This window comes from Rhipicephalus sanguineus, chromosome 11 (genome assembly GCF_013339695.2).
Source record: "Rhipicephalus sanguineus isolate Rsan-2018 chromosome 11, BIME_Rsan_1.4, whole genome shotgun sequence".
In the NCBI taxonomy this organism is placed as follows: domain Eukaryota; kingdom Metazoa; phylum Arthropoda; class Arachnida; order Ixodida; family Ixodidae; genus Rhipicephalus; species Rhipicephalus sanguineus.
In genome coordinates this window covers 58170937-58185703 of record NC_051186.1, presented here as the reverse complement: position 1 = coordinate 58185703, position 14767 = coordinate 58170937, and the positions used below count along the sequence as shown (strand labels likewise).

Sequence of the window (14767 nt, the reverse complement as noted above, 5' to 3'; positions counted from 1 at the left end):
ATGCAGAAATATTTGTTTTTCTCCTATTTTTGTAGAAGAAAAATCTTCTCTTTCTGCATGTTCGTCATTGCACGTGAGCATTCCTTGCTTGTAAGCGTTCACATTGAAGTTTAACCGGTTAAACTCGCAGAAGTCGGGTGTTGTCACGGCTACTGTATCACGGCAAAGGTGAGTCGTAATCCTTAAGATTGTGAACCTTCTGCGTATTACCGCACCGCCAGTGCAATCGTCGGCAAGTAGAACTTGCTAAAGTTATTTGTGCTTGCTCAGTAAAAATATTTAGCCGAAGAAAATGCGATTTCCGAGAGGAGAGGATATAGACTACACAGGTGCTCACATTGCACTGTTTATTCCCTTGCATGTGCGATTTCACGTGTGCAATCATTGTCGAACAGTACAAATGATTACGGCACATGCTTCCTCTCTGCAAAATATGAATAATAAAAAGTTGAAACTGAGCGCCCGTCCTGCCTAAATAACGTCCACTTTTCGGAGCCCTCGTGCACGGTTACCAGTTTTCTTCCGTTTGCTTTACGATAATGTACGCATGCTATTTTTTTTATCAAGGACGCCTTTCGTCACGATGGTTACGTTACCGTGCAGACGTGGTTTTTGACCGGCACCTGGAGCGCTGGCGTTGTCTGTCCATTTTTATTTTGCGGCATTTTCGTTCTTGTTCAAACGTCACAAACTTCTTGTAGACCAGCAGTACGCGAATTGTTTGTTTAAAATCAGGCGTTGTATTCTGTGTAGTGGCAAGTGCAACGATATGATGACAACAGCGTGATATAGTGCTTTGGCTACTCGCATTGTCACTGATTGGTTAAAGTACTGTTTATGGCACATCCAAGTTATTCCCTTCTATTGCCGCATTTATTCCATAAATCTTCAGAATCGCAGATATTCATGCCGCTCACACAATGTCTGGCAAGTGTTGTGCTTTCTTTTGATGAAGTTCATTACTTCTGTCATTCTGTAGTTTAGGTAATGAGTCTAATGACACAAACAGTAAATTACCTCTATTTAACTACGACATAGCTAACTTGCATAACTCGATTGTGCTGGCTGTCCTATTTAGTGACTATTCTTGAATGTAAATGGGCTATTTTTGCTTTTAGATGAATTCTTAGGTACGCTAGATGATCAGCAGTATGGCTGAAGCATCACATAAATGATAAAGGACAAAAACAGGCACTATAACATGGGGCAGTCACGTGCCCTTGTTCTTCTCAATTTACTGTTTGCTACTTGTCCTCATAAGTTGCTCAATACGTTTCTTTTCAGCCCTGTAGAACTTACTTATTCTTTTGTGTGAACAAAACTCTACTTAGCATGCCACTTAAAGTGGAAGCACATGCATGAGCCAGCTTATTTTTCCATTAGGCCCAGGCTTTGTCTTTTTAGGTGTTCATATTTATGTCCACTCTTGAGCTATTTAAATTGCTTAGACTTCTGCTGCACCTGAAAGGCATCTTCGGTAGGTACCAAGAAATAAAGCATTGCAATTCATTTATTTGAAAGTGAACTTATGTGCTTGTGACGAGTGGAGTGTGTGAGTATGTGATTAATGCTGCAAATGTGAATGCTACAGGATTATGCAGCAGAAATAGGCACAAGGAGACATCTATAAATATCATCTGTAAAAGAGGTGCAACGTGAACAAGCGTCTCTTGTATCTTCATTGTGGCATCCGTGACTGCGCATCATTGCCGCAGGTAAAATAGTGCAGACCACGCATCAACAGTGCTGCTGTTGCAGATGACACGACATCACCGTGTTCACTCAGCGTCACGAGAAGCAGTGCGGCTGCAGCCGCTATTTTTTTTGCCAAAAAAATGCTTTTCGTATTCACTTTTGAGAACTCTTACATCGGTTTCCCAATTCAGCAGGGACCAAACTGTGATTGTACACCCCAAAGTAATTTTTTTTCCAAGTGCTTCAGCTTTCCTTTAAGCAAAGTTTGAGGATGTGTAAGCACTGCATAGAAGCATTGCAAAGCTTTAAAATTTATTGCACAACTACAAATAAGCTACAACGCAATGACACAAACTGCATATCAATCTTTATAATTAGACATAAAAACATTCGAACTAGACATCCAAACATACACAAAATGCAATAAATATTTAAAACACTAGCGCAATCACATGAAAAGAATGCACCCTGCAAATGCCCTTGAACATGAATACAAAGTGGATTTTGTTTGTTGTTTTGCTCATGATAGGTGAGAGAGCGTGACAAGCTTTTGGAACAAGACCTTGGTTTTGTGAATGGAACAATTTGGTGCAGGTGATTTTTTTTTTCAGGGTGCAAACTTTTATTTTGGAGCAGAGGACTAATCATGGTGTGGGTGATTGAAACAAGGTACATGAAATCTGCTCTAGCTCCTCCATTTACACTAAGTTCTGAACTTGTACGCACTTCTGAGGGCATAGGTGACTTTCATATTCTGCTTTCTGGTGTTTACAAGACACATTGGAATACTGCAAATCTAGCTCCCGTAAAGCTGCCCATATTTGTCTGCACGCCATACAGATTTTTATAATTGGCTTTTTGTAAAAGTTGTTAGTAAGACAATGAGTACAAGAAATGTCAAAAATTTTTTGTGTGCTTATTTGAGTACTAAAAAATAAACCAATAGCTTTACAGCACAGAACGGGCCCTTGTGAATATGCTTATGCAAAAATTGTGACGAACTTATGTCTAATTCATTAATTAATTTTGGGATGACAATGAGAGAGTATCAAGTGTTGTAACTCAACAACTACAACAGATAGCTCAAAACCGACTTCAGTTATGATATCAGCACAACATATCACATCTGCATGCCAAATTTCATCACTTTATCTCCATAAATAACCAAGATAGTTTTCATTGCCACGTCCCCCCTTAAGTCATGTCTCACTGTACGATTACGAGACTTTGTCAACTATTCCATGCACTGCAGTGGACTGTGGGATTTGGCAAAGAAAGCATGGTGTACCAGCAGCCAAGTACCTCAGTTCTATTTCTTGACCGCAGCAACAGGTCGTGTTTGAGAACTTGTCGAAGTTAAACACAAAGCCTCCCATTACTGCAAATTTCATGGAGCACTTGATTTCGTACACAAGGGACCAATTATTACACCCTGTATTTTATTAATCACGCATGAACCACAACAGCCTCTTTATTAAGCACAACAGCAGGCACTTAACCATGCAGTGAAAGCCTAGATTCTGGATTGTAAACACAATGCATGGAAGATTTACACAGCTTGTGTTTACTGTACTGTAACTAAAGTGCCGTAAAGAAACTCGGCACTTTCCATAGAAAAACAAAGAGCAGCAACTTCATTTCATCTTCTGGGCTATTATTCTATAGGGAGCTAAAGGCTAAGTAAACGCAGGAAGGTTAACCAGAAGATAAATATCCGGTTTGCTACCATGCACTAGGAAAGAGGTAAGGGGGTGTTCTAAGCAAATGTGCATGTATTTGTGCATAAATCGATTTTGTTAAACATGCGGTACAACTGCTGCAGCTTAGAGACAAATATTTCCATTACAAAATGTGTGCTGAGTAACTGCTTCAGAAGGTTGTTATGCTGCTCCAAAGTGATGTTTCAGCAGCTCCAGATGCTTGTTATTTTACACTTAGAATTAAGTTACAGCTGGTCCTGTTTTCTGTGTGCTTCCTTGTTAATTATTAACAGTTTTGAATAATTCATTAAGGCTATTGTATATGTTATTTTTTTGCTTACCATAGTACTGACATCCTGTTTTTTTTTTCCCTTTCAGACAGTAGCTGCCTTGGCCTCTACAGATGTCGGCAACATATTTTCCTAAACATGCATAACAGGTGCAAATCATTCCTCCGGACACCGCGCGTTGATTGTTCCAGATACAGGGATATTGCACAGAAATGCCTCTGATGAAATTTCACGCTCCTTTGAAGACACTGGAATATTGCAAGTTAATAAAGTCATCAAGTCTGTAAACTGCAAAAGCTTACATCATGAGTATGCAAATTCACTCTCCTGGCAAAAACACTTAAGGTATTTTTAAGTGTTTGCCTGAATGTGGTTAGCCAATCAAGTAAACAGTTGTAAAGGGGCCCTGCAACACTTTTGAGCACGGTTAGAAAATGCTGCCGATCGATATTCGAGGCACCCAAGAACATGTGAGCCAAACAATATAGCACAGCATGCGGCCCGGAGTTTACAATTAATTTTCAAGGGCAGCTAGAAATCGCTTACTCTTCCCTCGACAAATGATGCCATAATCCAAGATGATCATGTCATAAACATAAAGTCCACGGCCATTGGCTGATTTAAGCATTGTGAGCTGCATAGTTATCGTGGCCGCCGCAACGTGGTCACGCTGCACGCTCGTGATTATAATGAAAGTAAGGCAAGTGTTCAAAGAAAGAAAAATACTCAAGGTCACGCACACTGAAAAACTGACGTAGCTTCTTGCCCCCTTATCATCCCCCTTTGCAAAGCTTTCAGCACACTTGCTGGTACAAAAGGAGAAAGAAAGCACGTGACAAATCCCTGTAACTGCACTCGTACATGATAGATTCTAAAATTTTGTGGAAGCTGATTCATGAGACATTACCTCCATTAAGGAAGTCATTCAACAATTACTTTAAGAAGTGTTGCAGGGCCCCTTTAAGGAGACCGCGGAACCTCCAGAAAAGCTGCTATGCTGTTTAAAGAAAACAATCCTAAACAATCAAAACAGAAAAATAGAAATGAACATTTATAAACAAAAAACAAAAGGACATCACGCCTCAAATTTTTGCTCTAACACTGCTTTCTCGTCATGAATGTGCAGAAACGATGGTCTCCTTTCGATAATACTGCGAGGCATATAGGAATATGCAGACAGCAGCAAAAGGCAGTCTTGTGTGCACCTTGGTTGTGCCCCATCTTATATACACCACAGTATTATTCAGAGATGCCACACCAACGAGCCTGTATGAAAGAATGACCTCCCCTGTGCAAGTGGATGCCAATCACCATGACACTTGTCAACATCTTTGCTTCCTTACAAAGTAATTATGTGGAACAATAAATATCCAGGAATACTCAAACATTGTACACCTGATGTTATGATGTTCTGGAGTTGCAAATTGGATAAGATATTTAGTACCTCTGTTAAAATGCTCGTCAAACTTGTTAGCTTGTTGCTATAAGTGATGAAGACAAGTTCGAAACTTACCACCAGTTTGTCCTTACTGGCTATATTATTATGCTGTTATTGTTATAGCTCCAAAGGAGCTGTGAAAAATTTTGTTGGTGGCTGGCATACCTGTTGCTGTTGCTGACATACGGGTTTTATGGCTCTTTCAAAGCCATAATAATGTAGGAATATAGCCAATAAGGACAAACTGCTGGTGAAATGTCCCCTCGAACTGCCTGTGGAACATTTACTCCCTTTATGAGGAGAAAAGCTTAGGGGGAAATCGCAAGTTGGTGAGTTGAAGCGGTCGATAATCTTGCATAGGGTCAGATCATGGCACTGTTCAGCAGCAATGTCGACGAGTTCAGATATGGCAAGCACGTATAAACTAGTATCACTCAGTGCCGTTTCTGGTAGGTCTACGGTGTACCAGAAAAGGCAGTCGGAATATCGACGCAAGCGACCAGACTTGCAGATTGTGTATGAGTACTCATGAAGTCATAAAGCCCCATGCCCAAGGTGACCAGGAGGATGTTTGAAGAGAGGCAGAGATGTTTATGTTGTGTTTTTCTGCACTGTGTATTTGTCTACAGTTCATGCTTCTCATATATCATGGATCCATGTTAAGTCGCCTAATTCCTGTTTTATTGCCAGGAGAGGCCATGTTGAACGGTCTGCTGCACAGATAAGGACTAAATTTCGCTACACTCCAAACATGAGACAGGCGCTCGCTCTCTGAGATGGAAGAATTCCACCCAGCTGCGAATAGAAGGCAGCTGGCAAGAACATGATCGTGACCATGTTGACATTAAGCGAGAACGACATCTATGCTAGGAACACTGGCATCAGTACAGACTTCATTTGGGGCACAATCATCAAAACGAGCTAGTGCGAGTGATGAAGCAGTACTGCAATGAGCTGCGAAAATGTTTGGCCAGGACCCCAAGAGAAGTGCAGCAATTACAGCACAGTTACTAAGGATCCAAAACAAAAGCAGGTAAGAAAACATTTTGGAGGAAGAAAAGAAGGAATCTACTTGTAGCACTTCAAGATTTATGCACTTCGTTTCATATAGCAGAAAACATTACAGCTGTAGCTGTCCTAGAGCTTGGGAAATTTTGCCTCAAACAAGCAAGGTCAGTAAAGGCTTTCTTTCATTTTAGGAAATGCAAGAAAGCAGATAAAGCTCGTTTTGGACCACACCTAAGACAAGATATGGAAATGTTTTTGTTAGATGTTTAGTAACCACAAGGAAAACAATCTGCATGCCTACTGCTGCAGCATACATCTTCAGCAGCAGCATGGCATGAAAGGTCCCATTTTTTGGCTTTCTTTCAGTCGAAATATAGCTTGTCTTGACATAAATTGCTGTTGGGAGGGGGGTAGGGGCACATATCAATCCAAGGTGTAAGAAACTTGGTAAGCACTTGCAGCAATGCCTGTATGTTACAAAAATACTATTTTCAGAAAATCAATTTTTTTCGATGACCTTTAACTTGTCCCCGTTAAAGTAAATGAGGGCAAAGGAGCAGTACACCTTCCATGTGGAACACATTGCAGTGTCCCTATTTGTGTATAGCTATGCGCTGGCAACCACGGCTGGGCAAAGATACTTTGAAATTGTGTCGCGATACGAGGCAAGAAGTATTTGAGATACAGATACAAGATACTGCAACACCGATTGTATCTGATACGATACATTCCAATTGTATCTTAAGATACTTCGATACATTCTCAAATTTGTTAATATATATCCATATAATGCAGCATTAAACGCCTATGCACATAAATTTTCGCTTTAAAATTTATTAACTGCGACCAATTGTGTTTCTTTGAATGAAAACTCTGTTAGTATCTCAAAAGTTTTGCACTCCTTGTTCAACGTATTATATCTGTTTCATTCCGAAACAACTCATTGGCATTGTTTTAGCTGCTTAACATGACAGCTCTTTATACATTTCGCTAATAGCGGTTCTTGCTTATAGCTTTTGTATTGATAGGGGCTAGTCGCTGCTCTGCTTGCTGAACACCAAGCGGGTTGTCAACTAATCATATGAACTTCAATAAGAAGCCTCCGCACGATGGTACAAATACCGCTGTGCAGTTCTACCTTGCCAGTAAACATATTACGGTTTTCGCAATTACGGATCACCGGACAGGTGTACGTCACCAAGAACATGTGTGGCGTTTTTTTTCGAAATGGGCTAAATCCAGAAACCGAAACTAGCTCAAATATTGCTCCATTGGCAAGTACATTCTCTCAACTTTCCTCTAAAAGAGAGATCGGAACGAAATGAGTCAAATACCAACAGCTATGTGTGCTCACAGATCCCGTTTCAAAACGAAATTGAGCCAGATCCATGCGCTGTATGGATCGAAATGAGTCAAATCCATTATGCCGATAGTAGAGCGCTTCGGCGATCACGTGATTCGGCGAACGTGGAAGCCTCCGTGTGATTTCTTGCCTAGCCTGACTACTCTGCCTGTTTTCTGGGTGTGTGTGCAAGTTTTTTTTTTTTTTTCCCTTTCGGAGCTGGATTATCATGGATTCTGATGGAAGTGAAGAGATCGGCAAGAGATCGGTCCCGAGACGTCGACTGCATCGTGAACAGAAGCAATGTCGACGCCGACGAAGCAAGAATGTGCCAGTGCCCGAATTTCAATAAAGTGTTTTCAAGAATACCGCATTGAATTCCATGTCTCAATTCGAAATGAGCCAAATCCAAAGTTATCATGCTAATAATGGTGAAATCCGCTGCATATTCTTTAATTGATTGTGGCCGGAAACTTCCCCTAGCCGACATGTAAAACATATCATAGAATAGCTTTGACAGCGTTGTATTTAGTTTGCATAGCAAATTTTTGCCGTTTTCTCAAATTCTCTTTGGATGGATTTGACCCATTTCGAAAAAAAAACGCCTCATGTGCAGCCCAGAAACTATTCAGACGTATTGTAGATTTGCACAAAGCGCTGCAGGACACCGCCGCTATTCACATTATTGCCACTTATAGATCCGATTAGCTGGTGATTAGCAACAGTAAAAGAATTTTGGGAAGCCTAAACAACGAAAACAAACATATATAAGTAAAATAGAAAAGTGGCTCCATATCAAACACAGCAAATAAAAATGGAAACACGATACAGGAAGCACGCCCAAGAGCAAATAATAATCGTTGCGTTTTACGTCAAGAAACCACGATATGATTATGAAAGACGCTGTATGGAGGGTTCCAGAAATTTTGACCACCTGGGGTTCTAAAACCTACATATAAGCACAAGGGCCTCTACTATTTTCCCTCCATCGAAATCCAGCTACCGCGACCTTTGGGCCAGCAGTCAAGCGCCATAAGCACTGGACCACCGCGGCGGGTAACCCTTAATAGCTACAATTGAATTCAGTGCCTATGTAAAATAGAGTAAAACGGCTCGTTGGGACGCTCATGACAAAAACGGACCATTTGGTATAACAGCGTTTCTCGAATATCTTTGCGAAAGTATTTAAGATGGCACCTAATAATTTACGTTATTATAATGCAAACTCAATTTGCTATTTTCTTTGCAGTAAGCAGAATTATCGTTACTGTATACTCCAGGTGTGCCCAGATTATTATATATTTGTTCTCAATATCACCTTTACATAGCAGTAAATTCAAGTACAATATAAGTATGTAAACTTATATTCCACTTGAAGAAGAACAGCAGCAGAAATGATGCAGACAGTTAAAACTAGGAATAAAGCAGAGAGCTTACCTTGGCAGCACGTTAAAGGCATATTGCAGTAAACAGACCGGCAGAAAAGAAAACAATATAGAGACATAGATAATGTACGAGATGGAAAAGAAGGACAGCTAAGAAAGAACTTCTGCTGACAATTAAATTATGATTTTAAAAACTCTTTGGATAAAAGAAAGACAGACGTACGCCAATACAGCGCCTGTTAGGTGAATGCTTGTTCTGTTAAATCCAGCAGCGATACCGTTGGTGCTATAGCTGTTAGAATCTTATTTGCATATAAGTCCAATTCATTGCATGTAATGCAAACTTACATTCACGAGATGCTTCAAATCGCCGATGTGTGAAAGCCACAAGAGGCAAAGCAACCCGCCATTGTTGCATTCTTCAGGCTTCGTAACGAAGCACCACACAAAAGGAACTTCAATAAGGACTTTACAGCGGCATCAACTTGTGTGCAAAAGACCCCGCACGCATTGTAGTGTGCAGCAGTGGAGAGTGGCTAAGTGCCAAGCGTCATGGCACTGACAAAACTAAAGAAATAAACGATTAAACAAAAATTCAGCTGGGCGCAGACGTTCGTGCTCTTGTCTGTCGAGACGACGCGAGCGCCACCTCATAGCTCTGCTCAACCAATATATAGGGACGCTCAGAGCTTATTGCCTATCCTTGCTGGAAAACTCTTGCGGAAAGATAATATAATGTCACTGCCTTTAGTTTTATTCTGGTGACTTAGTGGCAGCAGTATTATTCTGGTGACTTAGTGGCAGCAGTATCAGCTTGAGAAGCGGATATCGGCCAACGTTTATCGCTTCGCACGGTGGTGGTGCGATCACAGTATCTTGATACACGATACATTCTTCAATGTATTGGAAATACAGATACAGATACTTGTTTTGCGAGACGTATCACGATACAGATACAAGATACCCAAAGAGTATCTAAGATAGTAGTATAGATCCAAGATAGTAGATAGCAGTATCGAAGATACATGCATCTTCGATACTGCCCAGCACTGCTGGCAACGACGTCAGTGAAGACAACCGATCCACTAGAGAGGCACAGCACGAAAGAGTGAGAAAGAAGACGTTCCCTTCGAGTATGACATACCATACTTCTGCTTTTCGCAATAAAGCTCCTGTGCTTTATAAACTGCGACAATATCGTAGGCTCAAGAAACACTGGTGCAGATTGTATGAGTAGGCTGCAGATGTAGGCACTGCCCATAACAAACAATATACCTGTCAGACTGCTTAGACTTCAATGGTCAGACTTTATATCTTCCTACAACAATTTGCATACATGTGTTTCTCGTAAGTTTTTTGTTCCACACACTTCGGACAGTCTATTGTTTAAACTCTCAAAAGGGGGAATTTGTCATGTGGTATGCGGTGTTTGTGGTGTTGTGCGATGCATTGACGGAGATCACAAAACAGCGGAAATGATGAAATCATGAATTTGACCAATAGTAAACTGACGTGAAGAGAAGAGAGGATAAAAAGAAAGTGCAAGCTATGAGAAAGGAACTGAAGGAAGCAGTTGCAGGTCGCAAAAGCTTGTCGGGTCCTGGTCCTGAAGCCTATCCGCTGCCTAGTTAAACCACTCGCCTGGCTCCCTTTTGCTTGGCACTAATGTAGCGAGCTCCAGTTCGCTGCACATAAATCTGGGACGTACTCCAGACCTGAGCCTTCTGTTGGCTGTCTGGAACTTGTTTGTGCCACTACTACCCTCCCGTCAGTCCATGTCAAGTTCATACCGTCAGTGCGAGGCACAACCCAACGACCCATCGACACCACACTGCCAGCCAAATGCGAACCATCACAAATAATAATAATAATAATAATAATAATTTATTTGCCATCTTTGTAATATACAGATGGGGGGATCGTAGAAAAAAAAGCTGTCCCCGGACAGCTTGACTAGCCTACAACCCTATGTATTTGGGCTGACTGGATTACGTGTCTAATCTAGTCAAACTTGATTCATTGAATAACGTATGCCCTGTGTAATCCTTACAACACATATAAGGTGGTCACTTGCATGTCATTCTTCTTTGTATTAAAATAGTAATTCGATATGCAAACGATGCAGCTACTGTAATTTCACAAACCTTGCCTCACTTACCAACAGCATACGACAACAAGACGGCCATCTCTCTGTGGCCAAAATGACATTTTAAACAGTTCTGCTGAATACCAGCGTTGTGAGAAATCTGTAGAGTGGATGTTGTGGACTAGATGACTTGTGAACATAGGTGAAGAACAGCGTCAAGGCAGCAAAGGCAAGTTGACCACATGAAACCACGAATTGGGGAGTCCATCATTCATTCAAATGCTGGCACTTTAGAACCACCAGGTGTTGTCCCTTTTTTCATACAAGAACCACACAGGTGGCCCAAGAACTCACTGATGGTTCAGTTATGCCCTTGGCCAACGTTTTGTCACCGTTCATTCGAATGACACAGTGGTCTCACGAATCTGGACAAACTGTTTGACATGGAGGCTCTTCACTTCTTTAAAGCATCGACACTCTCTTTTTATGTCGTCAATGGTCAAACAGTCCTTGTGCATGAGTAAATTAAAGTCATAGACGATGCCTTTCAGCATGTGGTTCACTTTCTAGGCTTCGGACATTTCGTTGTCCATTCACCAATATAAAGCTTATATGCAGCCCCAAATGGCAAATTCCTCCTCATGTGTTTAGAACCACACCCAGGCCATTCCATTCAGGCAGTACATCATGTTAGCCATTATACTAGTTTGGTGACACCTGTCAGTCTTGCTGGCTCAGTTGTACTCAGCCAGCCAATCTTTCACATGCATATTATCGGTACTGCAGGAAGTGCCAGGATCTCAGAGTTCAGTCAGGACAATCTGGTGTGGTTGAGCTGTAAAAGGTCCAGTGGGCCTTTTAGCTGACATGATAAAATGGCCCATAATATGTCAGCCGTGAAGTTTTATGATGTGCTTTGGATGTGCCGAGGTCCACCACCAAAGCTGTTGCAGGGAGATGTCAGAAAGTAGTTAGCTTGTATTAGCGCGGTACATACGAGAAGTAGACACAACACACAAAAGAAGACACAGGTAGGCGCCCACCTGTCTCTTCTTTGTGTGTCGTGTCTACTTCTCGTGTGTACCGCACGAGAAGCTGAGTTCATGGATAACCAACTCGCCCGAACTACAACACTTCAGAAAGTAGGTTGATTTAGAATGTTTACACGAGGACAGTGAAGAAAGCCAAAACAAAAATGACGATCCAGGCAACAGCTTTTCCTCTCCGTCCTCAATGTAAGCTGCTCATAACAATGTTCATAACGTTTCTACTAAATGGATTTGTCAACATTTCTACTAAACGGACGACGAATGCGCTGCACCTGACAATTCCGTGATTTGCAATGGTGCTAGTGATAGTGAATCAAGAGTGACTTCATAATAAAAATAATGTCTGGGGTTTTACACAACAAACGCACGATATGGTTATGAAGCACGCCGTAGTGAAAGGCGCCGGATATTTGGACGAGCTGGGGTTCTTTAACGTGCGCCTAAAATTAAGTATACGAGCCCCTACCAGTTCATCTCTATCAAAATGCGACCGCCGAGTTCGAAAAAAAAAAAAAGGCACTTCAAGCTTTTCAACAAACACTCCTCTTGAAAGCGTGTAGCAACTATGTTCCACCACCATAATGACATTAACAATCATACTAAGCACCGCAACGTAGAAGCTTACTAGCAAGTGCTTGGAACGGTGGATGCGCCTCCAATGCTTTACTGAGCACAGACATCTTGCATAAATTTCTATGCAGTGCACGTACCAGTTGCAACTCCAAGTTGGACGCGTTCGCCTAGCGTCATCAAAATCACTACGGATTTATGCGTACAACGCGGTCACAATAAGTGCTACTCTAAATGTTTCGGCGTGGTCCATGGCCATGAAATTTGACTGACTCCACTGAATTGGCACCGCGCCCAAGTCGGACACCGCGTTGCGAGTTTCATATTGTTAATTTCCACGTAACAATATGCCAGCACTGCACACAAAGTAATGAGAAATAGCACGGCACTCACCTCGACCGCGCTACTAACTCACGCTGTGCAAGCAGATGGCAAGCAGCGACCGCCTGCAAACAAACTTCACCTCTAGAAGAGCCAAAGGGCCTGACAATCGCGCTGACAATAGACGAAAGCTACGTAGAAGGAACCGCGCTTGTGTTGTCCCGTGTCGTTCCTTCTACGTAGAGAGAGAGAGAGAGAAAGAGAGAAGCAACTTTACTATCCTTCTACGTAGCTTTCGTCTATTATCAGCGCGATAAAGTGTACACTATAAACTTCATCTCACGAAACCGTTTGAAGCCATACGAGTGGCGGCGTGGTCTGAGGCACTAGGCAGGGACGAACGGACCAAACATCGTCATCCTCAGACGTACCTAGGCGAAAACATACCCAGTCCCCAGACGTCCCGAGATTACACGAGCATGCGCAGAACGAACGGCACTCGTTGGCAACATTGACGGTTCCGCCTACTGTTGAAGGTCTCGTCGTGAATCATGGGTAGTACACGGATTTGTCTAAACTTCATTCTTTCGGCTCCGTTTGGCTCCGCGTCGCCTGCATCCGCTTTGTCGCAAAACGAAGTTCAGCAAAAATCAGCAGTTTCACATCACCACTTTAACTTCTTTAGGTTCACCGATTCAATTCGGGTCACGAAGTTCACAACGATCCATTCTTTTATCCGAAAGAAAACCAAAACATAGCAATAAACAAAGCCACAAGTGCGTTCGAAGCCCACAAGCACGAAGACTAGGCAAATCCGTGTACTACCCATCATTCCCATGGTGGCTGAACGATCGCAGCGCCAGAGTTCCCTCTAGGTCAGTTTAGGAAACTCTATGATCGAAACCTTCGCGTCAACTGCGTCAACTCTATGCTTCGCGTAATCCGTCGTTGTGTCATAACACATTGGTGGCGCTACTAAATAGATGCACAACACACACACACAAAAATATACTGCTGTAATAATAATACAATAATACATTTGAAAAAAAAGATACTTGAAGGTAATAAATTATTCTTAATAGGCCAAATGTATCGCATTACACGGTTAAACTGTTCAATCCTGCCGCATGACGGCCGCCCTGATTTTTTGGCGCCATTTTCAAATTTACGTACTAGCTTACAAAGCATCCTCCTTTCGGAGCAGTTTCATTCATTTGTCGCGATACGTGAAATCGCGAACACGTAACATGATAAGGCAGTTTCCTCACTTTTTACGCCGCGGAACTTTATTTGTACCGCAATGATGCAATTTTAGTTGAGCAATTTGTCAAGCCGAGGACGAGAACTGTACAGCACCCCACGCAATACCCTGGGTGCACTTATCGGCTCATTCCTTATCAAAATTGCGCCGTGGTTCAGCAGTGACATCGCGTACGCACCAAGGACGGGAGGGTGCAGAGCGGGAGGCCCCCCTTGGCTACATGCAAGGTCTGCCTCATACGTACTAAGACGGACCTGTCCCTTCATTGTTTAATGGACACGGTTATGGCCAGTGGCGTAGCCAGAAATTTCCTTTCGAAAGGGGGCGGGGGGGGTGGGGTGTTAACGTTACTTGATGTATGTTCGTGCGTGGGTTTGTATGTGTGCACGTATTTATACACACAAAAAATTTAAAATTTTCGGCGGGTTTCAACCCCCCCCCCCCCCCCCCCCGCCTCGGCTACGCTGGTTTTTGACGATAAGGGTGGCCGAAGGCTGTTGCATTAAATGAGAAGTCCTTACTTTTCATCTCTACTCCCGGAAGCCAGGGACTAAAAACAGGCCATTGTGAAAAGCACATCATCACTGCATTTCCATTTTTGCATTCATCGCGATACTCGTTT

The 14767-nt window shown here is 42.3% G+C and overlaps 2 long non-coding RNA genes across 2 annotated transcripts; one reads left to right on the top strand and one right to left on the bottom strand.

Annotated features, from left to right (window-relative positions):
* Nucleotides 1-1746: 1746 nt before the first annotated feature.
* LOC119373716 (uncharacterized) lies at nucleotides 1747-3986 on the top strand. Its single transcript, XR_007414361.1, has 2 exons — nucleotides 1747-3438; nucleotides 3774-3986. It is a non-coding gene; the product is annotated as an uncharacterized LOC119373716 (long non-coding RNA).
* Nucleotides 2294-13256, bottom strand: LOC119373715 (uncharacterized). Its single transcript, XR_005179947.2, has 2 exons — nucleotides 12957-13256; nucleotides 2294-3933 (listed from the first exon to the last, which is right to left on the bottom strand). It is a non-coding gene; the product is annotated as an uncharacterized LOC119373715 (long non-coding RNA).
* Between the last annotated feature and the right edge of the window lie 1511 nt (nucleotides 13257-14767).